This window comes from Manis pentadactyla, chromosome 18 (genome assembly GCF_030020395.1).
Source record: "Manis pentadactyla isolate mManPen7 chromosome 18, mManPen7.hap1, whole genome shotgun sequence".
Taxonomy (NCBI): domain Eukaryota; kingdom Metazoa; phylum Chordata; class Mammalia; order Pholidota; family Manidae; genus Manis; species Manis pentadactyla.
This window is the reverse complement of record NC_080036.1, coordinates 21,750,728-21,778,245: the sequence shown is the minus strand read 5'-3', so window position 1 is coordinate 21,778,245 and position 27,518 is coordinate 21,750,728. Positions and strand designations below refer to the sequence as shown.

General features: G+C 40.6%; 1 long non-coding RNA gene across 1 annotated transcript in view; it reads right to left on the bottom strand.

The window, feature by feature from the left end:
• Positions 1 to 314: 314 nt before the first annotated feature.
• LOC130681487 (uncharacterized) overlaps positions 315 to 27,518 on the bottom strand; it is a 137,762-nt gene continuing 110,558 nt past the window's right edge. The window contains exons 3-4 of the long non-coding RNA XR_008994667.1: positions 15,236 to 15,481; positions 315 to 426 (exon numbers count right to left, since the gene is read on the bottom strand). This is a non-coding gene — a long non-coding RNA (uncharacterized LOC130681487). The remainder of the gene's footprint in view (positions 427 to 15,235; positions 15,482 to 27,518) is intronic.

Genomic DNA, 27,518 nt, shown 5'->3' with positions numbered 1-27,518 from the left:
AACTCACTTACATCTCACACTGAATGATGGCGTAGCATGGTGAATCAAAGGTGCATTAAACGTGGCAAGATCGCCTTGTAAAGCCAGTGTCTTGAACCCCAAGGGAGAAAGAAAGGCTGAAGGAGACAGAGCTGCAGCAAGAGAGGGACTTCCAATAAATAATGGTCAAACTGAGTTCATATATCTACCTCTCATCCTTCCCAATTTCCCAGATAAATAATACCAAGGATGCTTTAATACATACAATCAGTGTTTGTGCTAACATCTTAAATGGATACTGTGGGTAAAATTGCAATATTTCCAGAATCACTCACCTGGCCTTCATGCACTTCCATATCAGTAGGTGTTTCCAAGGGGTGGAGAGAGGTAGTCTTATCTCTATATCAACAGTGATTATAACGGTGGTGGAGAGAGCCGGCACCTGGACTGGAGAGATATTTTAGGGGTCTTTTTGTGGCCAGGTTGCGAGAGACACAGGCCAACAGAAGTAGATGATTGCTTGTAAATGATAAATAGGTTTCTCCCACTTTATTTCTCCCTTTGACCGATTTAAGCTTCAAAGGTTATTTGCCCAGGGCTGAGAACACATTTCCCCTGCAGAGTTAAAGATACTATCAGTGGATAAGAAATTTTGAGTTGTTTGTAACTGTTTCTAAAATTCCCACAGGGTAAGGCTGCAGCAGAGAGGAGCCCCTCTTCTCGGTAGAGGTCTGAGGGACACCACGTTGGGGTTAACAAACACACAGAGCGGATGTGGGCTGGAGGCAATCTTTCAGATTCAAGGTTAAATGTATGTTTTATGATCAGCTGGCTAAGGCAGCTCTATCACTGATATATAGGTGTGTGTGTGTGTGTGTGTGTGTGTATCATATATATATGTATGTATGTGTACGTATCATATATATATGATGTATGTGTGTGTGTGTGTGTATATATATATATATATAAAACTGCTGGCTGCAGAATTTATTACCAGGAAGATTCTTATGATCTCTTTTCTAAACAACTAGAAATGTCATCTTAAAGAGGATTCAGTATAAGTGGTGTGGGTTGAAACAGAAACAGAGAAGAACCTGAGATTACTGGAGACCTTAAAAGAAGATCCAGATCAAATTAAAATAAGATCTGGACACCCAGAAGATATACGCATTACATGTTCCCACCTAAGAGTTCCTCCACATTATTGGTTTGCTCCTGAGCTACCTGCCTACCTTCCCATGAACAAAATAGGGAAGCCTGCCTCTCTGATGGGTGCAACTGAACTCGACACAGTTCAGTTATGTCTTCTGTTCAGGAGAGGGGTCACATTTAGGAGACAGATTCATAAGATGGGGAACAAAACTCACTCCATCTTGCATACTAATCAAGCCAGTTTTTAATATCCTCAGTTAGCCAACAGTTAAAAAGCATTTGGTGAAAAAACAAGAGTCCTGGAGAAAGAGTTTTAGGAAAATACAAAGAATATAGCCCAAGGGAAAAAATGGAAAAAAAATAAACGTAATCAACAAAAATTAAATGTGTATCCAAAGAAAGGTTTGAGAGGCTATTTAATCCATAAAACAAGAATAGAGTGTTATGAAAGAAGGGCTAAGAAAATGAAGAAAAGCTATTAAGAAAACATTAAAAATATGATTACAAAAAGTAGGGAAATAATACAATAGGCTGGAAACCAAACTGTTGATATAAAACATAAAGTTCAATAAAAACTTCCAAAACAGATTAAAAGGAAACTACACATCAAATGAAATTCTATCAGACAGATATCACACTTCCCATCCCATATTCATCTTCCATACTATTTAAGTTTTCTCAGACTGCAGTAGATGGAGGCATGAGTCAGGGTGAGGACACAGAGATAGTGAGTAAAGACAACTTTTCAGAAGCCTGGCTCTGAAGAGGAGCAGAGGAATGGTAAATGGCTAGAGACAGATAACTGACCAAGGGAGAATATTTATTCTTTTCTAGATTGATGTTTGTGTGCTGAGGGGCATGACGCAGCATTGAAGAGGATTAAACTGTAGCAAAGAGGGGATAGAATAAGACCCAACAGCAGTCTATCTACTAATTGCTTTAATAACAGATCGTGTTAGATTTTATCTTTATCACATCCCTCAGTAGCAGCCAATGATATCAGACCAAGAAGCAATATTAAGGAGTAAGGGCCAGCAAATAACAACAATAATGGAGTCCCCACTCATTCTCTGTTGATCAGGCTCAAATCAAGAATATATTTTAGAAGTCACAGGCTATGCTTTTTTCAAACTGTACTCTTAAACAAGCCTATGAAGAACATTAAGTGAGTCCCAGCAATTTTTGGAATACATTTCTGACAGATGCGTGTGTCATTGCTACAAAAAGCCTTACAACCTAGCAGGAGAGTCTTGGCTAACATTCCTCTGGGGAGGCTGGGCAACTTAAGAACATCCCCTCAAGGATGGGTTATGGGGCCACTGGGGTCAGGATTCTGCATAGAAACTTAAAATTGTTGTTTAATAAGCATTAACAAGTCCATTTAATATTGGAGTCATACTGAAATTGTTTGTTGAATTGTTGGTTTCATGGAGGAACTATTTTCAAAGGCAGGGACTATGGGATATTCTTTTCTGTGGTTCCAGCATCAAACTCAGTGGGCAACAATTGATGGCTCTCATTAAATATTGATTGAATGATAAAATGAATAAATGGATTCAACAGCTAAAATCATTAAAATTGGAGCTGTTGTAAACATACACTCATGGTTTACAGAGGTCAGTATTGTTCATATCACTATGGCAGTCATACATCCTAGAAATTCTGAGGAATTCCCAATTTCAAATATTACCTATTATCACATCATGTACCTCATTATATAGTGACATAGATAGATAGATGATTGATAAATGATAGAGTAGATGAAGGAGGAAGAGGAGGGGAAAGGGAAGAGGACAAGGATGGTTAGATACATAGATAAATAGATATAGATAAATACAGATAGATAATAGAGATAGAAAGAAAAGCAGAGCGAGCCTATGACAGAAAACTCTTCCCATGTGTGAAATCCTTTCTTTCAGCAATAATAGTACTAATGACACTATTTATTGAATATTGCCCTGATGTGTGACCAACATTCCATACATCATACATTATTACACTAAATTTTTTAAATGGAATAATTATAATTATCATAATTCCCATTTTACAGGTGAGAAAATAAGGCTCATAGAAACACTATAGTGGACCCAAGATCACAGAGCTAGTGAGCAATTGATCGGAGTCAGGGAGGTGAAGGCCGGACGGAATATGAGATCTTAACCACAACAGTGTAAAGATTACCATGTCCCTAGAAATTTACATCCCCAACATTGTGGTGAACATGGTACTGACCCAAGGCAGCCCAGGTTTGGAAAGTTGAGGTAGGGATGAAGATGAGGCGGACCATGCCGGCGGTGAAGTCCTGAAAAATCACAGATTCTGGAACCCAGACAGAAAGGTCAGAGATCTTACAGAAAACAGATGGCTCCAGAAACAAGCTTAACCTATTTCAACATGGGTCTGTGGCCAGCCCTTTGTCTTTAACTTGCAATACATGACTAGCACCCTTACTGGAAAGATAATTTATGACGCTGGAGGGACTTGAGCCTTTGTGCAGACCTTGCTGGATGGGAACAATGACTTGTACTTTCCTAAGTGATTCTGAGAGTGTTTCCAAAGATTCAATAGTTTCAAGCAGCTTTGGGGTTTCTTTGCTCTGAACGCTGACTTCATTTTAGAGGATTCTGTTTTTCTAATTTACTATAGGAAATAAGGATATTAGAGAAATGGTAGAATATTCAGCAGGGGAGAAAAAAAATCTTGAATATCTGTGCAGATAAGCTAGTCTGGATTACAAAAGGTATATTTTACTTGTTAGGAAATGTACTTATTTATTAACATAGTTCCTTGACCTCCCTGCCATTTTTTCTCCTCCCACCACTCCAACTTAGAGAATCAGCATATGATTTATTTTCCCTCTTCGAGTTCCTTCCCAGTGAATCACTATGATTGGCAGCAGACTTTGCTCTGAAAACCTGGTAGAAATATTTGAAAAGGCATCAGGGCTGAATGTACTTAGCACTGTGTATGCCACTTCATCTATTTTTACCGTACTTCCCACTAGATTAGCAGGGAGGAAATTATGCTAAAGCTGTAACTGTGCAGCTCCTCAAAAAGTCTGTTTCAGCCTGTCCCAGTTGACAGCTGACCTGTTTGATTGTCCCTTCTCTTCTCACTAGAAAATCTACTGGAGTTCGGGGAAAGGGGTCATGCAATAGAATACAATGCAGATTGAGAGACTTTTTGAAAAGCGGTGCTGTGTGCTTAGACACCAAAGACTTCTCCTCCAAGCTGTGGAAGCAATTGGTGTGCACATAATTGCCTCTTGCATCATCTGTCTGAGGAGAGCCTGGTTCTTATTTTGAGAGACAAAGGAGTCATGTGTCTCCCCACGAAGCATAATGGAGATGGGATAAAACTGGAGGCTCCCTGGAGGCCTGCTGGGAAGCTGATCTGAAAATTGTGTTTAGATTCTTCTCCCCCTCGTGACTTAATGGGTTAATAGGAAAGGCCATGTGCGGACTCTCCTTGGATTCTTTTCTTCACTCGATTCTCATCAGCCTCATTTTAGACCTTCTTCTGTATATTAATGTCCATGACCTCCGCTGAATGAGGGTGTGGAGGTTTAGTCAGTGTTGTTGTTTCGGTAATTCTGATGAAAAATTCTTTAGATAGGGATTTTTAAAATTAATTTCCTTTTGTTCTTTAATTTTTTTCAGCCCAGCAACGTACCATCAAGACAGAGGGATTTACCTACAGAACCCTATTCACTAGGTTTCCTGTTTACCACTCTCTCCAGCACTCCAACATCCCCCTTTTCCTTCATGCATTCATTCAATAAATATTTGTAATCCACTTGGAAGTGCCATATACTATGTTAGGATCAGGATAAAGAGATGGCAGAAACGGTTCCTGTCTTTGGGGGCCTGTTAACCCTCTTAAGAAAATGTTTGAAAAACTGAGCACACAAATGCTAATTAAGCCTGGGTCTCTACCATCATTAGGTTTGTTTGTACATTAGCAAAACGTAGATACTACAGATAATTTCTCCTGAAAAATACCCCATGAACACAATTGTGCATAAAATCTCAGGATTTACACAGACCACCTAAAGTCCACCTATTTAGAGACACTAGTGTTATTAAACTGGCCTTTACATATAACAAAAGGCTTAATGCAAGTGGGAATATTATATCTTGAGCAGCCTGTGAGGAAGGCATTTTGTTAGGGAAACTTCTGTGGACCTCTTTAAGTCTAAATTAATAGAAATTTACACTTTCTTTCTTGTGCTGAGGGTGCTCTGGTATGACCAGCTATACCCCAATATAATATTCTTCTCTTCCACTTGCAAAACCTGTAGGGTTGCAAGGTGCTGCATACCCTCAGGGCTCCTTAGGGCTTAGGAGTAAGGCACCTCCAAGCACAAAAAGGACATTTCACACACACACACACACACACACACACACACACACACAGTAACTGAGTAGCTGTAAAGTAAGGGCTGTCTGGATTTTCCCTTCCTCTGCTGTCTCTTGTTCTCTACAACATAGAAATACTAGACAAAATATCAGAAAGAATTGATCAGAGTTTGAATGCAAGAAAGGGATACCCAGATGCCATGGGAAGAGCAAGCTCATATACAAATGTGGGCTGGGACTCGAAGCCCAGAGAGACGAGGAGACAAGTAGTCTATATATATGCCTTAGGTATGGGGCTTATATCACCCTATTCATTTTCTTGGGACTAAAGTCCCAGATCTTGTGTTGGAGGGAAGTAGACAGGGCAGTGAGCTAAAAGTAGGCTCCCTGCATAAAGCCTAGAATCTGGAAAAAGTTGCCCTGTAAACAAAATATCCATTCTCCAAACAGCCAGGTGTCTTGCAAATATGCTGTTTACTCAGGCTTAGGTGGATATTGAGTCCTCTTCAGAGAACTGGAATTCCAACAGTATGGAGACAACTCTTACCTGGGAAACTCAGGTAAAACTGGCATAAAAACATGGGGAGATGAAAAAAGAGGCAAGCTTGAAACTAACCCTTCAAAAATCCTCTTATACAAAAGAAGTACAAGTATTAAATTATTTCACAAGTCAACAGAGGAAGCAATAGGCAAAGCATAGAACCAAATATATCGCAAAAGAAAGTTGTCTGGTCCAAACCCAGGAAAGTTCATTTTATATTGCAACATGAAAATGTGTTAAGGATGTTCTGAGATACAGAAATAAGTAGTATGCCCCACACCTGAGAATACATGAAACAGAATAGGACAGTAAGTACAATACAAGAAAGTCAAGTAAAATAAAGTATAGATCTGAAAATGTATCAAACAGATTTGTGGTTAAATATGCTGAAGACAGCCATGTGTCTCTCTATTCTATGGAGAAAGCCAGCTAAATTGACTTTAAAAAAAAATGTTAATCCACAAGTACAAAGAGAACAATAAGAAGATGAAGAAACTTAAGTGCTGTTAAAGGGACATCTAAAAATAATTGATTCGTGTCACAGAATTCTGAAAGCTCAGAAATTAGAAACACCATACATCTCCGAAATCAGACTGAGGAATGGGTCTTAAAATGGATGAATTCAGACTTTCTATAAGGGGAACTAGATCCTGTAAGATAAATTCTAACTGAAATGAGCAGGCGACGAGAGGCAACAAAAGGCCAGGCAGTTTATTTGAGCGCAATACCAGGCGAGGTTCACGAGTCTGCACAGACGCAGGCTGGAGAAGTCGCACCCGATACGACAGGTGGGGAGTTTTCATAAGCACAGGGAAGGGAGCGGGGAGGGGGCCACGCCAGGGGTATGTGGAGAATCTTTATTGGCTCAGGGTCAGATGATGGACAGCCAGAGGTCTCCTCCTTCCGGATGGAGGGGGTCTGCATCCGGGGTTTGTCGGCAGGTCACGGGACTAGAATCCAGGAAGAGCTGTCCGTTCCTTCCTTATATGGCACAGAGCTATTTGGTGCTGTCTTTGTTGTTTACACTGTCCTAGCTTTCCTCCCTCCGGTACCTCCAGCCTTACAGATCCTAGATCACCTCCTTCCTCCTCTTATTCCCACAACCATAGCAAAAGATAATAATTACTCTCTGGAAAGAATGGGTATTTTTAGGTTCTGTACCGTCAGATGAAAGGGACGGGGGGTGGGGGGGGCAGGGTATACTGCCACTGAAAACACCAAAAGACGGATAAAGTAAACAACTATCTATTGAGTACTAAGTCCCATTCTCTCTTTTCCCACTTTGTTCCTGGAGTGCAAAAGTGTAGGTTCAAAACTCGAAGGGAAGGTATTTAAAGGATTCTAATATGGAAAATAGAATCTTCAAGGAGAAGAGCCCCACAGATATTACCATTCAGTCATCCCAAAAAAGAAATTCCTTGATCTTTGTTCAATATCCTGCCAATAAAGTTTACCAGTTGACAAATCAATCCTACCATGTCCACAGCTTACATTCAAAATTTCAGTGTCTCCTTGTTCAGGAATAAAGAATAGATTACTTGTTATTTGTGTAAATCCCTGAAGTAAATTAAAAGGTCAAAAGAAACAGATAAAGAAAGATCTCAGAGGAAACAAAGCAATGCATTTTAGGGAAAAAAAATTAAACAGAAACACACACATATGCACTTATCTAATTGGAGAGATAGGAGAAGATATTATTTCCATAAATCAAGAAAATGATTTTTAAAGAAATTTTCAGCAGAAGAGAAAGAATATGTGGAAACTAAAATGATTATTTAATAGAATGCTTGAAGATAAGTGGAGAAAATCATAAGAAGTCTAAGGAAAAGGCAAAGATTTGACAATAGGAGAGGCGTGAAAGAAAAAAACTAGAGAATTACTTTTGAAGATTCAGTATATAACCTATAGTATTTCCAGAAAGAAAGATCATAGGAAATGGAAGAAATTATCAGAGAAATAATAGAAGAAAATTTCCCAGAGCTGGATTCCTAGTTTAAATGAGCCCACACTACATATACAGAATAATGAGAAAGTGTGTATGCACACACACACACCACACACACACACACACACACACACACACACCATGGCACTTCATCTTAAAATTTTAGAACCTTAGAGAAAAACAGAATAATTCTTAAAGCTTCCAGAGAGAAAACTCAGATCTCATACAATAGGTGGAGAATCAGAATGGTATGCAATTTCTGAAGTGCAATTTTTAAAGCTAGAAGACAGTAAAACTATGTAATCCATTATTGAAGTATAGCAATTGAAGGGCCCCCACCCATAAGATGGCGAACCTCCTGCTTCTCTTCCGAGTCCTCGGTTCCCACCGGCATCACCTGAAGCCCAATCACCTCTCTCCCCTCCCAATCCCAGCACCTAGCCAATAGCCACCAGCCCCGCAGAAGTGACACCTCAATCACCCCCTGCCCCTTCCTATATAACCCAGCACCTTTCCCTAATAAAGCGGAATTCTCCGGTGAATTCTGCTGTGTGTCGCTCCTTTCCTTTCAGCAATTGAGAATGTTGCACTACAAAAAAGTGTCAAATCGCATAAAATAAAAATTAGTTATGTTATAAAATTCACACATACACAATTATAGTGAGAGTTAATGCTCCTGTCTCAGAAAATGATAAGATAGGCATAAATAGGGCAAGATGCAAAAAATTAAGGTCAAAGTGAAAAGGTTCAAGATAGTGGTATAGGAACATCCTCAGTTACCTCCTGCCATGGACACAGCAAACCTACAATTACATAAGAGTAATTCCCTCTGAAGGGGACCTGGAACTGGATGAACAAGGTCTCCACAATAAGGGACAGGACTCAGATTAGTAGAAGAGGCAGAGATATGGTCTTGCTAAGGAAAAAAAACACATACCAGGTGTGGCATTTTATGGTTGGGAAGGATCTTAAAGTTACAGAACTTTTCCTTGACATTTTCCCCAAGACATTCAAGCTCCACAGAAGGTACTCCAATCCTTAGATACTGCACAGGAGAAGCAGTACCCTAAAACACCTGGCTTTGCAAACCAACAAAGATTACAGGAAAATTATAGAACTGTAGGGAAAGGAATACCTACCCTTAGAGTACTGACATATGGACTCACTCAACCTGGAAACCGGCACAAAAATATCAGATCAAAAAGGCATAGACCACAGGAGAAGGAGACCTACTTAATAGCCTTGGAGCACCTGCTAGAGAGGCAGGGGGCAAGTGGGCATTGCAGGAACTGAGACACTTGACAGGAGTCAGTTTTGCTATCATGTTCTGCCATGCTGATATTGGTGCTGGAGGGCACCATTTGGAATCTTCTCTTGATTGCTAACACTGTGGAGAGAACCCCACTGAGAGTCCCACAAAACCCTGCACCTTGGCTGGGTTTCACAGACAGTTGGGTTGAGGGCATCACCTCCCATCGGCATGCCCAAAACATTCATGGCTGGGTCTTTCAGGAAGCTAGGCTGGGGGCCAGGACCACCTGCTATAATACCTGCAGCCATCATGGCCCTGCCAAGACAGCAGGGCACACACAGGTCACACCTGGTGCATTTCTGGAGCATTGGCCAGGAGGGATGCACTTCTAGGTCTCACAGGACATTTCCTACATGAGCCACTCCTTTAAGATGAGAAACACACAGCTGAACTACCCAATATATAAAATGAACAGAGAGTTAGGCAAAATGAGGAGATAGAGAAATATGTTCCAAATGAAAGAATAAGATAAAACCTTCAGAAAAAGGAGCTAAACAAAAGAGAGATAAGCAACCCAATAAAGAGTTCAGAATAACAGTCATACGCATGCTTACTGAACTTGAGAGAGAATGGGTGATCACAGTGAGAACTTCAACAAAGGGATAGAAAATGTAAGAAAGTACCAATCAGAACTGAAGACTGTAAGAACAGGAAAATGTATGAAAAATACATTACAGGGAATCAACAGCAGATTATAGAAAAAGAAATCAGTGATCTGGAAGACAGGGTTGTGGAAATCACCCAAGCTGAACAGTGGACAAAAAAGAACTTTACCAAAATCAGGAGAGTTTAAAGGACTTCTAGGATATCATCACATGTTCTAATATTTTCATTACAGGGTTCCAGAAAGAGAAGAGAGAAAGAAACAGGAAGACACTTATGTGAGGAAATAACAGCTAAAAACTTACCTATTCCTTATGTTTTCCTTCCTTGTGGAAGGAAATAGACACCCAGGTCCAGGAATTACAGAGTCCCAAACATGATGAACTCAAAGAAATCCGGGAGAGAATGGGACCTACAATATCCAAAGGGTGGTCCTCAGTCCCTGATAGCACAGGAGTCCTCACATTTCACTCTTACCTTTTTGTCTATTTCTTTCACAAGCCCCTAAATTACTGGAGGGCAAAGGCCCTAATAAATTTCTGCATTCCCAGAACTTAGCATTGGTGCCTGGACGGTAATAGGTTCTCAGTATTTCCTTTATGATTGACTGAATTAATGAATTAATCAATGGGAGATGTTATTAAAACAGAGGTTAAACAGGAAGAGCAAGGTTCGTTCCGTATTCATCATGTTATCTAAAGATTATCATTCATTACAGAACTCTTTCCTTTGATATCTGCTGATACATCAAGTGGAATGGAAATGTCAATTGAAGTAGAAAAAGGCCTCTTATATTATTGACAGGGAATAGATCAGTTAATGTAAGTTATTTGGATCAATACTTTTCTTTCTCTTTCACTTAAAGATTATTGTTTCTAAATCTAGCAAACTGAAAAAATGAGTTTTAATTTATTATACCTAAAGTAACTCTTATACATAGTTAAATATTTATGAAGAAATGATATGTCTTCAATTTTCTTCAAAATATGTGCGTGAAGGGTAAGTGAGTAGGGATAGAGGTGAGATTAAATTGGTCATGAGTTGATAACTGTTAAAACTGAGTGATGGTCATATGCAAATTTATTTACTACTATGTCTTCTTTATATGTTAAAAAAAATAAAGTAATCCTTCACATGTAACTCTTCCTTTACATAGGCACAAGAAGTCCTTTTTTGTAGATGATGAGAATCCATATTTTTGATACATAAATGTACTAAAGGAACTGTCTCATTCTTTCTCTTTAGAAAAGCTCAGCAATATAGTGAGCATCTGTTTTCCCTTTTTTTCTATAAGACACGTGCTATAAACAGTCCTCTTTAAGAACTTGAGCAAAATTGTATGACCCATGATTAGAGGAATATAAGTGACATAATTTGAAGACAGGAGATTATGAAGAAATGTGTGAGAAGGGACAGGCAAACTTTTGCTTAGTGCTCTGAGTGCCAGAGTGTGGGTGAATTTATCTTAAAAACTTTGGCTTCTCACACCATCCAGGCTAAAGACAATACCATCCCTTCTAGACTGTGCCTTGGAGAAATGAGTGTCCCAGGACCTCCTACCACCAGCCTCAGAACAGGGGAACAGTAGAGCCATTAGAATCTGACTTTATTATATGCCCCAGCTTCATTCAGCAGGACCTTAGTTCCTGTGAAAATGCTGGTAAAGCTTAGAGATTGGTTTGGTCTTGTTTCGACTTATTTCAAATAAGTTATTTCAAATGTTTGTTCACCAGTCATTTTTATTTCTCAAGAGGTTTCTTGTGATTGTTTCAACATAATGTCTGACTCTGCTGTGAACTTATTTATATAAAGCAGCTACCATGATATTATCATTTGCTCAAAGGAATTTATACAGTCCTTCAGGAGCCTCAAAGAGCCCAGAGCCCAGAAATGTGGGTAACTACAGTCATCTTTTACCTTTGATTTCCATGCTGTTCTTGACGGTATTAGGATAAAGCCCCATATTCTGGACACTGGCTTTTTTATCTGAGTTGAAATTAGTGGTCCAAACCTGCATTCTGCATGCATGTTCACTCCTACAGTTCCCAGAAGAGAAAAGGAAGATCTCTTTCAGAGAGTGTCGTTGATAATCCCAGGTCATGCATATAGTTACTGTGTCATCTGACATAAACATCAACATCTGTCCTGATCCATTCAACAACTATTGAGCACTGACTCATGTCAAGTTCTATGCCAGGCAGACGGAATAAACTGGTATCACAGAGTTTGCCCTTGAGGAGCTCAGAATTTAGACAGCAGATAAATGAGTACAAATAGACTTCACCTGTACTGGGCTTGGTGATATATAAAGGTATGCATGTGGTACTCTGGAAGCAGTGATGATTGCATCTCAGATGAAGCGAGTGAGAAGCATTCTGCTCACTCCTGAAGGATAGGCAAGTATTATCAGGTAGGGAAAGGGGGAGAAGACATGTGCTCAAGAACAGCATGTGTCAATGCACAGAGGTAAAATAGCACATATATATCCATATAGATTGGATAGAAGGTAGGATGAATATGAACAAATGCTGAGAAAGCAGGTAAGGCAGGTGGGTATGGGTCATATAGAGGTGGATGCTGGAAAGAGTCCTACTACCCAAGACTATATCAGCAACCCTAGATATATGCCTAGACAATCTACATATGTCTAAGCAAACCTGTGAGTTCTGATGGGTAGATCTGGCAGTGACATAGTCATGCAAGGACTGGGATAGAAAAACATCAGGGGAAATATATCCAAAGGGAAGAAGGAACCAGGCATGTAGGGAGCTGAATCTTAGTTGTTGGAAGGAAACAGTGATTCTGAGTACAACATGGTTTCTGACCATCTGATATGCCCTCAGCCTAGTCTCAAGAATCCTTGCTGGGATCTGGAGTGAGAGGGGATGATGGTAAGGGAATGGAGCACCAAGAAAAGAAAACTTAATCATGCTGCTTTATTGATCCCTTTAAAGTATTGAGACATAAATCATCCTGCCTAGAATGCTCTCTAAAGACAAAGACAGGCATCTTCTTACTGCTTTTCCACTTGGTCACAATGCATGGGACACACTGACACCCTTGAACCTGCAGTGCATTGATGGTGTTCCCCACGAAGTCCACAGTAAAGGCCTCAGGAAGGGTGCTGGAGTCTGTCACAGTGGGGACAGTGCAGGCAGGAGAAAGCCAGGCTCTGGAAGCCAGGAGATTAGTTCCTAAGTCCAAGTGAACCACTCCTTGGGTTACCGAACACATCTCTGTTTTCTGGGTTGCATGAGATTCACATTGTATTTCTTGAGCTGATCCTGATGCCAGGCATTATGAGTAGGTGCTCAATAAGTATTTATTACATTGAGTTCAATTCACTCTTAAATCCATTGCAAAGAAGTATCAATCAAATATAAATTGGCAACACCTCTGAATTTATCCTTCAGAGAGAAGAGCACTTGGGAAGCTGCTCTCTTCCCAAACTGGGAAAGGTCAGAGGCCAACAAGCTGACAGACGGCCTCTCCATTCTAGGACAACCTCTGCTATGGGGGGGACTCATCTTTGTGGAACCCGTCTGCATTCAGAACCTGGTGCTATTCTTTTAGTTTTCATCTCAGATTCACCACTGACACTTCACACTACTCTGTGACAAGAAAAGGTGAATATCCTCCAGTCACCATGACTCCTTCATCCCTCTGGATCTCTGACGCACTGTAAATTTCCACACTGAGTCTCCAATCAGATGCTTACTCACTGCAAGAGCCAGCACAGAATGACCAACACTTTTGCAAACACACAGGACTTGCCTAAGTTGGTCCTAACGACGGTTGAGCTTTGACTCAAACCTGTCATGCTTTGAAAAGGGAGGCAGAAAGAAGAGTCGGACAGGCTCAAAAATAGTTGTAAAGTAAGTTCTCCCCAGATGTGCCTAATTTTTTTTTCCCACCTCGGACTGTCATCAACATTTCAGCATTTAATGTTTGATTTCCTGCTTTCTTCTTGCCTGCCACAGGAAGTGAACCAAAGCCCCTCTTCACAGAAAGAATCACACATTTTTTTTTCACTGTGCTCTGATCTCTAAGTATCTTAAGTAGGGTTTCCTTGCAGGTCACAAGTTAATGTCACAGAGGGGAGGCTGCCATGTGTGCACTGTCACCCATCAATCACCTGCTGGGCATTGATAGTTTTATACTTCTTTGCCGTACCTCCTTCCTAAACTTCCCTGTGAAGAGAGAAAGCAAACCCTGCTCTAAATATGGTGACTTTAAAAAGGGAAGGGCACTTCCAAGGGAATTACAAAGTCTCCCCTCACTATCCCAGACGACTCTGTGCTCCCTCTGAGCCACTTGGGTGTCCCCTTCCACAAATGGTGGTACTTGTCTCCAGTGGCATCTTTATCTGCTTCTCACTGAACTCCAATCTCTTCAAGGATTTCATTCCCAAAGTTTCCACCTGTTGGCAGTGCTTCAGGGAGGATAATGAGGAAATGGTTTGCAAATCCTGAGAGCTGAATTATGCCAGAATGGCATTGACAGGGCAGGGGTAAATTGAGGGAAAATGCCTTTTCAGAGAAGTCTCCAATTTGGCTTTCATATTTCTGGGCTCTGAAGTTCCAGGGGGTCATTGCATGGAATGGCGAAGCCAAAGAAGGTTCCACTAGCAGGGCTGGCTGCTCCCTGCTACTAGGACAATGGTTGCAGTTGTTTTGACTCTTCTAATGGGGTTTATGAACCTTCGTCACAATGTCTAGGGTGACGTAGAGCTAAAATTTGACCCCAAGAAGCCTGCCCCTCTGGCATAAACTGTGGCAGTTCTTGGAGAACATACCCTAGCAGACAGACTACATAAGGTATCAGTTATTTAAAGTGACAGTAGCAGCTACCATATATCAAGGACTTTCCAGAGGTCAGATGCGATGCTAGAACCATATACGCACTCATGTTGGCCTTAGTCAATCTGAGAGTGATTGTCTTTTGCAGGTTACGAACACAGACATTAGACAGGTTCAGTTAAATGGCCAAAGCCATAGATTTGAGGGAATATTCAACCTCAGGCTCACCTGGCCATGTTGGAGCCTCTGACACCTTTTCCCCCCCATCCAGATGGGGACAGGGATAAGAAACATGTTTTATTGTGAGTGAGTGAGTTACACTATTTTCTGATAAAGCAGCACATAGATGGCAAAGTTGATGAGGTCTAATGCTTTCCTAGACCTATAAAGGTAAAGCAGGATCTTAGTCTGGAAAACCTTGGCCATTCTGCTGTGACTCAGGCACTGCAATATGGTAGAAAGAGTATCATAAATATTGGTTAGCTATTGCTGGGAAACAAACCACCCCATACCTGGAGATCTGAACACAGAAATAAAAGTATTTACATTTGCTGACAACTCAGGGATTGGCTTCCAGCCTCTGTTCCTCGTGGCATCTGAGAGGATGGGCTTGACTCTGCTCAGGAGATCTGCTCACACACGTGGCTGGCCAGGTGGTGCTGGCTGTTCCTTGGGTGTCCAGTGAGGGGGTGTCAGCGTGGGTCTGGAATTTCATCCATGTGGCTTCTTCACATGACTAGTTGGGCTTCTTTCAGCGTGACAGCTGGGTTTTGAGAGGGAGTGTCCCAAGGGCTAGCAATGCAAAAGGACAAACACTTATCAAGCCTCAGCTTACGATGGCATCACACCAAAGCCAGCTTCATGACCAGGCTGACTTGACATGGGAGGAAACTACACAAGAGACTGAACACCAGAAGTTGTGGCTGGTAGGTGGCCACCCAAGCAGCGATTTTTCACCAGCTGCTCACTGACGCTGATCTGAACAGGGGCCCTGCCCAGAGCTTCCTCTGTAAACTTGAGAGTTTCCAAGCATCTCTGTTCCTTTGTTTCCCATTATAACATTGTGCTAATAAAAGGTACCTCGCACTTTTTGAAGTGACTATAAATTTCCACACTCACATGGGATTAAAGCATTCACCTCTTTCAGAATCCAGAAATTCTGAATTAAACTAATTAAAGAAGTCAGGGCTTAATGGTTGTGTAGCTTGAAGACTCAGGTTTTGGGTAAAAGTGGCAAAACTCAAAATTCCTTCTTATAGAACCTGTGGTAATGGACATTGCATTTTCTTATGGAGAAAAACTCAAAAAGAGGTTTAAAACTCTTAATAGGGTGTTGCCATGAAAGAAAACTCACTATGTGGGGCCAGAAGGATTGATTGCAAAGATCACAGTCTTTGGAGCAAAAACTGAGCATCGATGTCACTGTATAAATCTCACTCCTGCCGCTGAGTGAATGCATTGCCCCAACAACTCAGCTGTCGTTGCCTTAAGTTTTTACATTTCAAAATGAGATGTTGCAGAATTGAAATATTAGCTATGAAGTGCCTCTCACAGAGCCCTCTACTACTGCAAATACTCAACAAATGGTATTTTTTTTGCACTTGTTGTCACTATTAAATATAACACTTGTCACTATTAAATGACTAGTGACAAAAGACACAAAACACAACAAACCCCTCAAAGACACTAAATTGCTTATATCTTCATTTTCTTGCTCTCTTTGGGTTAGGATGTCAATACATTTGTTCCAGACTCTTCTTTGGAATCAGTCTTGAGTTCCACCTGGATTAGTGGTATTCTAGGCACTTCCCTCTTAGAGTCTAAACTCTTTCATAAATTTCATAAATTAGAGTCTTACACTCTTTCATAAAATGTGTAAGAAGATGCTTAAATGAGAGACAGCATCGTATTACAGGCTATTTTGGGTTTATATTGGAATGAAAAATTTTAATATGCTAATTATTACCTATAATAGCATAAGGATTCCAAGGCTGGAAAATAACAGTGACTTCAATTTCTTTAATTTTTCTATCTCCATCCTAGGTAAAAAGTCAACAGTCCTGTACTTAAGGCGATGACCCCACGGTGGTGGGGAGCCCACCTTTCCTCTCTTGTAGCTCTGCCAACCTCACTGTGAAGCTTTTATCTCATGGCCTAAGGCAGCAGCCCAAATTCCACTACTGTATCTGCATTCCTAACAATGGGCAGTACGGAGGAAAAGTGAGGGCAGGGCCCAGAAATTGCCCACATCCCTTCTGCACACATATCACTGGACAGGACATAAGGATACGGCCACATGAAAGTGTAAACATGCTGGGAAATGCAGTTTCAGCAGGCAGGTTAACTGCTCAGCTAAAACTCAATAGTCCAATTACTAAAAAAAAAAAAAGTGTAAATCCTGGAGACAACAAACTATTCCACATCACCTATAACTGAATCTCAAACTGGCTCAATTGTCTTTTAAATTTCTTTGGAAACATTTTTACGTGTCAACATTCTCCTAAGAAAGGACACTTTGCACTAGATACAGTGGTTAAGAAGGAAACATAATTATTCTGCATTTGGATAAGTACCATACTTTACTTAAGAAGTTGAAGTAGATTTGCAGGGATGGAGTTTGCAAGAGGGTAATAGTTTACTGCAGGGGTGGACAAAATTTTTAAAATAGGGCCAGATAGGAAATGTCTTAGGTTTTGAGGGACATTCTGTCTCACAACTACGTAGTTCCACCTTTGTAGAGCAAAAGCTGCCATAGACAACAAAGAAATGAATAGGCATTACTGTGTTCCAATAAAGCTGTATTTATAAAAGCAGGTGGTGGACCAGGTTAGTTCATGAGCTACAGTTTGCCAACTCCTGACTTACCAGCAGCAAAGCTTAATGTTTAACAGCAAAACTGCTCTATCTCCCCTTAGAATTCGATTATTGAAATTCTCTGAAAGTTATTGTGTCAACATATGAATTTATATCTGACTCCACTGACTGATGAGAGCACAGAGAAAATCTAGCATGCGGTGACCTTTGGCCCTTGATTACTGACACCAAAGTGATTATAATATGGTAATTTTTGGTCTCTAAGAATACTAGTTGGACATTTGGAATAGATCACTGTATATAACCATAGAAACATATAGGTTTAAGGCACAATGTTTCAAATATTCCCAGTCTTGAAGCTTTTGTTACTTAGTTATTCATCTATTAAATTGGGAGATTGGAAATATACTTAATTATCAATACATCTTCCAGTTCTAGACTTTCAGGATTCATTGTAAAATTTAGTACTGGCAACTTCTGGATATGATGAGTTGATTCATTTTCTCAAGAAATATTTATTAGGCACTGTTCTTGTCTGTGAATATAAGAGTCATAGAATAAAAGTAAACAGATTTTTTTGTTTGTTTCATGGAGCTTACATTCGAGTAGAGAAAAAAGGAAGAAAGGAAGGGAGGCTAAAAGGGAAAGAGAGAGAAGAAAATCAGATAGTAATAAGTGCTATAGAGAAATAGTAAAATAGGGTGAGAAGCAAGAGAAAGCCTATTTGAGGAGGAGTAATATTTATATCTCCATAAGTAAATAATAAGATGACTTTTCTGAAGTTAAAGTGATGATAAGGTGGAAGATCATTACCAAAAAAAGGAATGAGCTAACACAAAGACAGGAGCTGGGCAGGTTCAACAAACAGAAAATGTGCTTAAGTAAATGTGGCATGGGGGTAGGATGGGAATGATGCCAGAGGAGGCTGGAAATACTGGTGATGACCAGGTGATACAGCCTTGTAAGCCATGGTAGAAAGTATGGGTTCCATTTAACCCAATACGAATCCACTGAAGACTTTTAAGCAGGGAAAGGGACACATTATTGGGATAGAAAAAAAATAGTATTTTCAAAACAGTTTACATTTCTTAGTGGGTTCACTACAGCACAAAAACTATTCCAGAAAGGAGTGCTGCTATCAGAAAAAGCAAAGTAAATGACATTGGCAAAAGGAGCAGGCATTGAAGAACCTGAGAACAGATAGAGAGAGATTCCTGTGAGGGATTATGAAACATTTAACAAAAAGGTCCACTGATCACGTAGCTCTGGACAATAGGCTGAAGAACATGGAGGGTTTGTGTTAGTTACACACACAAAAAAGTTACACTGGAAATGTGGTTGACAGTTCCCTCCAGACATGATCAGGAGGTTTTTACAACAGCCAGAGATCCTGGACTTTTAACTGTGCTTTGTGTGAGAGGAGAAGGAAGAAATGGACATCTTCTGGCCAAAAATGTGAAATGTGTCAGAGACGGGGGTAGTTTACCCTTTATTCCTAGACTCTCTTGTGGTTGAGTGTGATATTTAGCTGTAAAATGTAATTAAAAGTGATGTGTGTGTCACATGTAGGACTGTCGCATGAGTAATCTTCCATGTCCTTTTTCTTTCTGCCTCTTTGATGTGGAGAAGCATGTTGATCTCAGAAAAAAATAGGTTCAAGATGGTAGAACAAGATACAGAATTCAGGTTCCTGGAAAACAACCTGAGAAGAGTCCCCACTGATTAGGAACACTTGTTTTTAACTCTAAATGAGTGAGAAATATACACCTTTTGTATTTGAGCCATGTTTTTTTTTTTTCAAGCATTATCTTAACTAAAATTTCCTTAACTAACATATGGGATGAAAAGCAGGTTTGGAAGAGAGGGAAGCAAAATTGGGAGATTTTTTTTTTTTATTGTTTTGTTTTATCATGTGAAGTTCTAGATGCCCACTGGACAAGCAAATTGTCTTGTAAGCACTTGGAATGTGTAAGTCTGGGATTCCAGCATGAGGACAGGTGGAAATTTGGAAGTCACTGGAAACCAAATGATACAGTCATTGGGCCCAGTTTATAGTTAAGAGAAGGAGGCCCAAGGCTGATCCAGGAGCAATGAGCATGCAAGAGTGAGAAGAAAAGAAGGAGGCAGAGGAGAAGGCCAGGATGCACTGTCCAGTGAGAGAGGCAGAATGCCAGGAGTGGGTGACGTCACCAAAGGTGAATCCCACCTAACCACAAGCTCATGTCTGAGGTTTCTAACATACACTCCCTGCCCAGGGGTCTCTTTGGGAGGTAAAACTTTGCAATCTCTGGAGTAGAATGTCAAAGTTTATTTCTACAGAAATAAATGGTAAAGGAAACCACCAACTCAGTAGACTGCACACCTGTGTTTTCCCCAAGTCCTTCTCTCAAGGGAATAGTGAGTCAGAACATTTGAATTTAACGCTTCATGTTGCAATCCCCTGAGTGCCAATGGGGCTACATACACAACCATTTCCTGTAACCTCAGACCGTAGTTCTCACCTCACTCTTGTCACCCACACATGCTGACAGGTTTCCTCCCACTATAAGGTTTGAAATGCACCATTAAAAAAAAAAAAAAGCAGGTGAGCAGGAGAAAACAGCACAAGTCTCCCCCCTTCCCCATGAGGATTTCACAAGCAAAGCACCCAATCATATTCGCAAAGAGGAACCACATGATCACTCTTATAGGCTCTTCACATTCAGAGGATATTGCTGAAAGAGGGGCTACGTCTGGAAATAAGGATGACTAAGGTCAGGCCAGAGCACAGAAATACAGAGGAAATATCTGGATTATTTCAACCTGGGTTTCAGATCATTTTCCACCATGTGTCTGTGCAATGCCTTATTCATTGTAGGAGCAAAAAAAAAACACATTTCCCTGAAGGGAGATGAGTCTTTAACTTGTTATTTTACCATGTTAAGGATCAGTCTAAAGAGCTGTAATTATGAGACAGCAAACTCCCAAGGATTAAATAAAACAGAAGCTCATTTTTCTCTCTTACTCTCACAACAGGGCCCGGAGGTGAGTGATCGAGAGCAGACGAGGTATCCTTTTATTCTCAAAGTGTGGTTTGCATTCTAGAATCCAAGCTGGCCCTCTCCATTTCTTCACCAAAGAGAAAGGAGAAGTAGAGGCAGTGGAGAGCTAGCAATATCCTTAAGAGAAATGACACCAAGTCATAGATGTCACTTCCAGTCATATTCCATGAACAAGAACTTAAGTCACAACACCTAGCTGCAAGGGAGGCTGTGAGATGTGTTATCTGTGGCCAGAATGTCAAGTGTCATGGCAAAAGTGGTACATAGCTTATAGGGGAAGACTTTTATTCTAAAGGGAAGAGGAGGAGAACAGATTCTGGGGGGAAATTAGAAGAATGTGCCATAATGTTCAAAAGAAGATCTGAGGTTCACAGTCACAGGATGCACCACAGATCGGACCTTTTAGTCTTCCACTCACCCAACCTCAGGCTTCAGGCTACCATCTTTTGACCGTCTTTTCCCTCTAAGGTTGCCCATAGTTTTCTTTTAAAACTGACTTCAATGATGCAAACAAATGTAGGGAACCCCATGGCTAGTATTAACCTTGAAATTCCTGCATTTCAGGCTTATGGTAGAAGTAAAAATCAAGCTCACCATTTGGGAGAAACTTTCAATGAATGAGAACATTTGTGAGAGTTTAGGAATTGATTTGAATAGCAAAACAAAGTCTAACTTTCAGAGAAGAAACAAACAAACCTTATGCTTCAGTTTTTTCTCCTTTCCCCACTCCAAGGCTCTGGGAGAAACCACAACAATGTAATCACATGGTCATGTATGTTTTAAAAGGCCAACATGAGAAAAAACTTAATTGTGTTTTTGTAAGACTCTCATGTCTCTGTGATAGCAAGCTCCCAAGGCAGTTTTCCACTGTCTACATCAGCTCAGGCTCCTGTAACAAAATACCATAGACTGAGGGGATTAAGCAATAGACGTTTGTTTCTCATAGTTCTGGAAGATGGGGAGTCCAAGATCAAGGTACCAGCCAGATTTGGTTCCTGGTAAGAGTCCTCTTCCTGGTTTGTGGACAGCCACCTTCTCACATGGGGGCGAGAAAGAGCTCTTCTTATTAAGCTAAGTGTGATAAGCTATCATTGGCTCCACTCTCGTGACTTTGTCTAAGCCTTTTTAATTCCCAAAAGCCCACCTCATATGCAATCACACTAGTAGGTAGAACTTCAACCCAGGAATTTAGGAGGACCAACACATTCAGTCCACAAAATAGATAATACTCATTCCCTGGTATGCGCAATGCCCCTGTGTGTTTCTTTGCATAATGAGAAAGAGTCAATATTTGTGACCATAAGTGAATGTGTGTGACTTCTGTGAGCAAGTCAGAAAGAAACTGTCACTTCTATCTTGTCTCTTGGATTGCTTACTCAGGAGGAAACAAGCCACCATATGTTAAGGACATTTAGTCTGCCCTGGGCAGAGAGAACAATTTGCTAGCACTAAATTGCCCACCATGTGGATGGGTTAACATAGAAGTAGATTCTCTAGCTCCCATCAAGCCTTCAGATAATTGTAGCTCCCTAACCCTTAGTCTTCCACCTGAGACCCTGACAATTGTCAAGCAGAGGTAAGCCATCCCCTCTGCACCCTAATCTGAAGTTCTGACCCCCAGGAACCATGCTATAATAAATGACTACTTTTGTTTCAAGCTACTAAGTTTTGGGTGTGATTTGTGATACAGCAACAGATAACATCTCTCCATTCTGGTTTCTTCTCCATTATATTTCCACTTGTGTTAAGTGGCTATGGGAGTGGCCATGGGAATTTGGGGGATCTGGCTAAGAGATATTTGAGTTGGGAATACTTAGTTTTGGATTAATAGGGATAGTTTTGCAGTTTGCCACTGATATTGCCCATACGTAAATTCTATTATTTCAGCATTGGAACAATGCCCAAGTTTTCCCTGCCACTCACTATAACAACTAACATAGTGTCAAAAAATAAAGGTGAGGGGCCAGCAGTGTTTCACAATAATAACACTTACTCTGGGGCCTGGAAGCATATGGGCCATGCAGAAGAAATACACAAAGCCAGAAGTTAGTCTGTGGAAAACTCTCATTCAAAAACACATAAAATTGTAAGTGGAATATTTGTTTCTCACTAATGCCCAGTCAAAATTGCGAGTTTCTCTCCTGTCAGAAATACATGTAATAATGGAGTGTATACAGTTATAAACAGACACCTGCTTCTTTCTATCTTGGATGTCAACTGCACAAAATAGAATTTTACAAAATTCCTCTATTTAAAATGCATTATCCTTGAATGACACAAAGAATATATCTGTATAGGGAATTGCGTATTTTTACATCCCAATTCTCAGTAATAATAACAATAATAGTAATAATAACAATAAAAAGATAACCCATGGAGAGGAAAATGTGAGTTTTCTTTCAAATACCTTTATTAAAGTAATATAGCAAAATCATTATCATATGGGTAAGTGTTGAAAGAATATATAGCCAAAAATGAAGGAGAAGGGTATTAGAGAGGTTTGTTAGGCAGCTGATTAATTCTCTATTATATTAAAATTCCAGATTTTGTGATGTTCATGGTATTTGCCAATTTTTTTGGTAACATTTTCTATTCTTCCTTTTGGCCTAATTTCTCATTCATTTCATCTTCTTCTTAAGAAGGGTCCCCAAGAGTGTGTAAGTTTCAGACCACATAAATCCTGACTCTTCCCCTGCCCAATAATCTTTGCTTTTAGAATTCCTTCATCATGAATGCCTTTCCATTCATTCATACACTTATTCATTTATTCATGGCCAAATATTTAGCCCCACCCACCATTATGAGGGGGCTTTCCAATCGCCATCACCAGGATGAAGCAGTCCTTGCTGAGGACCGCAGATTACGTGGTTTCTGCCCTTTCTGTTGTAGACATGCTTGTCCCTCCCTCCTGGAGGCAGGCGCCCTGAGGACAGACAAGAGTCTTTCCTATTTATCTTTTAATACATACAGACTCTGGTACTGAGAAGGTGCTGGTTCATAAATTCGCAACAGCGCAAACCCACACTGAGATCCAAAACTTTACAGAGCGTTCAAAACACTTATTTTATTCTGTTTTAATCCACTTCAAGCCCCACTCCCCAATCTTTGCTGAAATTCATGTAAGGATGGACTCTTTTTCCCTCAGTTATTGATTTAAACCTCAAATGACTATTACTATATTTGGTAGGCAAAATAGCGACCCTCTTAAAGTTGTCCATACCACAGTGCCTGGAGCCTGTGAATATGCTCCTTTACATGCAAAGAGGATCAAAGTTTGCAATTGGAATTGAGGTGGCTTATTAGGTGACCTTAATATAGGAAGATTATCCCAGATTATCCAGGCAGTCCCAGTGTAATCACAATGGTTCTTAAAAGTGGGAGAGGGAATTAGAAGAAAATCAGAGAGAGGGCAGCTTTATAAAGGACTCTATCCAACATTGCTGGCTTTGAAGACGGAGGGATGAGGCCACAGGTGAAGGATGTGGGCAGCTTCTTAAATATGCATAAGGTAAGGGATTGATTCTCCCCCGCAGCCTTCAGGGGGAACACAGCCCTGATGATACCTTAATTTATCCCAGCGGGACCCATTTTGAACTTCTGACCTCCAGAACTGCCAGATAATAAATTGGTGTTTTTTAAGCCACTAAAATTGTGGTAATTTATTACATCAGCAATAGGAAATGTATACAGTACAGTAAGCCTTTGTAGCACAAACCCTCATTCAAATGTAAATCATACCTAGACAATAACACAGAGGATGGCATTTATTAAAATCAAGTTTGAAAATATGTTTAGAAATTCATATGAGATAAATGACTCTTAGTTTACTTGCAAGTGTTCCCTTTGGGAGGAGCCTGCCTCTGCTAATATTAATCTGGCAGGCTAGGAATCCAGCCAGATGTCCCCAGAAATTTGGCTGAGATCAATTAGAGGATAAAGCTCCGATGGGTTATAACACTCAGCTAACTAATCTAAATTACCCAGCACTCTTGTGACATCTTACACTTTAAAGTTCCCCCTGGTTAATCCTGACTTGCTTTTGGTTATTGAATATCTTCAATAACCATATTTGGTTATTGATCCCACAAGTATAGTGGATATTACTTTTAATTTTATTAGACTGAAAGCTTCTTAGGGATAATAAATAGCATTTGCCCACATTTCTATCTTATATGTCAAAATCATTGTTAATGTGAGCAATAACAGTAACGACCTTGGCTTTCTTTCAAAATAGTGTTTCCATATTTGTCTCAACATATTGTCTCAACTTCCTTCAATATTGAAGGAAGGCAAAACCAGGGAAATAAACATATTCTTCTAAGTTTGACATATCGGCTATTCATGAATGAAAATAGATAGTGGAAGGTATATATATTGACAAAAAGCTCTTTCGAAAGTAAAAAAATCTTATTTAAGACTGAGTTGATATATCAATGTTCTTGAAAGATTTCTACTCTTGGGACAAACATTTTTATCTGCCCATGCCATTGAAAGAAATGATAGATAAGGTAGCGCAGCTTGGAAAAGAGGCATTTTTAGCTATTGAAAGGACAAATTCAGAACGAATTTTATTATACTTGAATGTGTTGCTGTGCCCTCTCCTTGGTTTCCTCCAGGGATTTAAAAAATAACAACAAAAAGACCTGATATTAGGACTCGTATTTAAGAGAGATCACTTACAAAAGAGAGAATGTATCAGAAAGGATGAAGCTAAAAGCCAGGAGAGTGTTAAGAAGTTGCTGCAAAAACAGCTCTGATCTCCGTCAAGATGGGATATTCACAGTCTGGGATATTCTGCCTCTTGACATTGACAACACATGTATAGTGGATATTATTTCTAATTTTATTAGACTGAAAGGTTCTTAGGGATAATAAATGACATTTGCCCACAGTTCCATCTTATATACCAAAATCATTGTTCATGTGAGCAATAATGACAATAATGACCTTGGCTTTCTTTCAAAACAGTGTTTCCATATTTGCCTCAATTTATGTATTTATGGGGAGGGTCATTTCAATGCTTTGATTTCTAGCCTGGAAATCCAAATTAAAATGGTGCTAGAAAAGGAAAGAATGTGGGGGTGGTGGAGGAAAAGAACAATCTTTGAAAAAGGGTTTTATTTAATTGGTCAGTCTTCTGAAGACTCATTTTGCTTTTCCCACCTCTCACTCGGGCCGTCCATAATATTTGACATTTATAGAGCTGCCTTCAAAACAAAGACCCAGAAGGCTTAATGCACCGTGGTAAGAGTCAGAAGGGAAATCAGTTCACACGCCAGGTACACGACACCACGTCTGATGTGGAATGTAGCAGCTGGGCCACAGCTGGTGGGTAACAAGCGCCAGACAATGGCCCAGAACAGGAAGTGAAAGCAATCCTGGGTCCAGCTGAAACTTCAAGGGCAACAGGAGGCAGCGGCATGAGATGGCACCCTGGGCTGTTGCTTGGGTATTAGCCTTCCGGAACGTTCAGACTCCCTCGTTAGGGGTGGAGGGAGACATTTTCTGGCGTGGTATAGAAGATCCTCGGTAGTCAGGAACTGGGTCCCCTGAAGCAGCCCAGACCAGTTAGGAGAGTGGCTAGGAGGCACGGGGACACCATGTCCAGTAACAGCACGCACAGGAAGCAGAGATGCATCTGCCACGGGTAGAGACAGACAAGAGACACTTTCTTCCCAATGGACCCCAGTGGGCAGTTTTGCATCCAGCGGACAGGGACAAGAACCACCACTTTTCACTTGAGGATTTAAAACCACGTGGGCAAATCCAAATATTTTAAAGACTCCTTTCCTGGAGAGTTTGCCTCATGCCTGGAGGATTGAAATACTTATTCCAATCTGTTCACTTTTGACATTTTTAGTGCATCTCCTCAAATTACATCCCGGCGGTGAAATAAATGGGGATGAAGCCTCCAGGGCTTCCTGGGTATAGAATGCCTTCCTGGGTATTGTGTCTGTTACTGTTCTTAGAAGGAGGTTTGAAGAAAATCAAGGCAGGGGAGATATAACTCTTGATTCTGTTAGACCTGCTGAGCCCTTTCAGTTGCTTTGAAGTTAACAGCCACTGTGATAAACTCGCTGTGCACGTGACAAATGACCAGCAAAAAGGCCACAGAGTCATGGCTCTGAGATGGGATTGGCAAGGTGTACAATTCATGGAAGAGTTTAAGCTCTGCTCAGGGATCCCTTCTGGCTGAGAAAGCGAATGGGTTTCAGCATGCAGGCAAACACTGATTAATCAGGCATGTGTCATGAAGGACCATGTTAAGGATTCTCAGACCACAGTCAATAGACTCAGCTGGAAAGAATGGTCCAGACAGGGAGCAACATGTATTCCATGCATCTGCAACCTTGGTAGAGGTGTGGGTGGGACACAGGCACAGCTGAGCATCATTTTCCTGAAAGGTGTTACAGGCAGTTTTCTGATTTTAAAGAAAAGCCTTTCTATGATGTGCCTCCAGCACGTGCAAAGGTAGAAAACCTGTGGGACCTCGGTTGTCAGTCCCTTAGACGTAGATTCTGCAGGCTGCCTTACATGGAGCCCCATCATCTGCAGCAGACACTGTGGGTATGTCGGGTATCAGGAGCTCTGCAAGGCAGCACAACCGGGATTTGTCAGCCACGTGGGTCCCTTGGACAAGCCTTTGGCAGTGGTGCCGAGGACAAAGGCTAACTTGTGTGAGGGGTTTCCTATATGCCGGGAAATGTTCTGGGCATTTTCTAAACATCAGCATTGTACCCTCTCCACATCATGCCCTAGGAGATAAACAATTTTACATTTATTTTGTAGATGAGGAATCTGAGACTTCCTGAGGTTAACTTCAAGCACATGGCAGAGGGGGAATTCCAATCCAATTCTGTCTGACTTTTAATATAACAGCTAACATTTACATATGTTGTCATTTAATATTCATAACAATGCTGCCATTATATCCAGTTTATGGAGACAAAATTGAGACCTCAAAAGGCTAAGCA